The 2,015-nt window shown below is 38.8% G+C and overlaps 1 long non-coding RNA gene across 1 annotated transcript; it reads left to right on the forward strand.

Annotated features, from left to right (window-relative positions):
- The first annotated feature begins 311 nt into the window (after positions 1 to 311).
- Positions 312 to 653, forward strand: LOC124159111. Its single transcript, XR_006864901.1, has 2 exons — positions 312 to 395; positions 581 to 653. It is a non-coding gene; the product is annotated as an uncharacterized LOC124159111 (long non-coding RNA).
- The last annotated feature ends 1,362 nt before the right edge of the window (positions 654 to 2,015 follow it).

Here is a 2,015-nt window from a genome sequence, read left to right on the forward strand (position 1 = left end):
TATATGATTTCATTTAAAATAATTTTAAAATTTAATATTATATATAAATTCATTTAAAATAATTTAGTTTTCCAAAACAACTTTCTTCCATTGCAGTTTCAGTGAATGGACCCTTTTGACTTTCCGACGGTTTCAATGCTCTATTCGACCAACTGTCAACGGTACCATGTCATCTCCACCCCCACCCCAGCTTAACGTCCATGTTATCCGTCACCTGACTATGAGTCGTTCTCCTGCGTCATTTCAAATTACTTCCGCGCTGTTAGCGCAACAGTGGTACACCAACGGACACCATCCTGAACTTCATCAACATCGGTGTGACGTCCCAATTGATACATGGATGCAGAGACTTGACTCTTTGGTAGGGCATACGCTGGAGAAATTAATCGAAATTGGTTAGTTGTGAACGATTTGTTGTCATTTGTTTATTGAATCATTATATCAATCTATTCTCGGGATGTGATGCAGATGACGATAAAACTTAGCATTTACTCAAACCATTGTATTCATACGATGATTAACAGGGAAATCAATTTCCAAAAACCTTATTCCTGTCGTTCTCTTCTGTGTTATTTTACAGTGACGCTGGACTAAGCGGTTTTCTGGGCATTGATCCTGGTTTTCATCGGGGCTGCTGTCACGGATTTGAGCATGAAGTGAGAAGAAAATTTGCGGAAACCTTGTGGGAGCACGCCGGCGGAGCAGAAATTCACGGGACTAATCGAGATGACGTGAGTGAAAAAATTAATTTTCATGTTCATTCAAGTGAAATCGTGATTTACAAAGGGGTGCCAACCACTTCTACGACGGCTCATTCTCACAAACTAGACGACGAAATCCTTCAAAAACAGGTGCGACTCACTTTCCACCCCCATAACTTTTAATTTGTTTTTATTAAGGTCGACAATGTCTTACGGAATTCGCACTGCATCCATCGAAAGTGATATTTTTGGCAATATTTCACATTGTTTGGTGATTATCCTAAAATTAATCGGGGCGGCTAAATGGGTCAGTGGATGTGAGGACGGCGTAATAAGAGGTTAAATTTATAAGAAAATGTGTGCGTAGGATTCCCTTTTGGGAAGGGCTTTTGTATTTAAATAAATTCTATTTGTGACTATTTCCCTCGCTAACTCTCGCTGTTTCCCACATTAATATTTAGGTTGGAATTTCAATGTTGGCCTCTTGTTATGGTAATTGCGAGGCTCTTGCGTATAACGGAAGAAAAAGATTGATATTTCAATTGTATTAGTACATACACATGTCCTCCACTGATGCGGCATAGAAGTGACAAGCGAGATTCAGACCGATTCTCCCACGACCTTCAGTTCTCAGCGCATTTATAAGGAACCGTTCGAGCCCCCACCTCCAACCTCGTTTCTTGAACATAGGTACCTTAACCGATGGCCTCAACTTGGAAATAATGACCTTGCCTCCTACTACAAATCCCCAGACCCCTGTTTCTTTACAGCTGATTATGTTCGTTCGAAGCACGGAATAGCACCACTTATCCTAATTGCGACGAGACCAAGTCCACATTATCAAATACTATTATGAATATACGGATAGAACCGAAAGAGGTCGTTGGATACCTTAAGCATAAATATATATAATATTGAATTTCTATCTTTATGAAATTACAGCAGGTTATTGAAGCCATTTATTATGGAATGGCTACGCAGTATGTCAATTAAATATTCCTATTTATGTTTTTATGTACTTTGTAGGCAATTCATCTTATGTTCCTCGAGATAATTCACCGTATCAACGGTCCTTTGTATTGTTTCGGCGTCCAGGTTAATAATGCTCTACTGTAATTCATATCCAACAAAAATCCCCCTAAATTGGAAGTAAAGTTTAGTTACTGAATTATAACGTGAGAAAGATCAATACATGTAGTGCAGACTTTCAAGGTTGTGATATAAACGACAAGTTAAGTTAAGAGTGATAGAAATCAACAGTATAAATTCTTATTTGGATGTTTACGGCTGCCAGATGTTCCTTACTCGGACTGC

The sequence above is a fragment of the Ischnura elegans genome, chromosome 5 (assembly GCF_921293095.1).
Source record: "Ischnura elegans chromosome 5, ioIscEleg1.1, whole genome shotgun sequence".
Classification (NCBI taxonomy): Eukaryota; Metazoa; Arthropoda; class Insecta; order Odonata; family Coenagrionidae; genus Ischnura; species Ischnura elegans.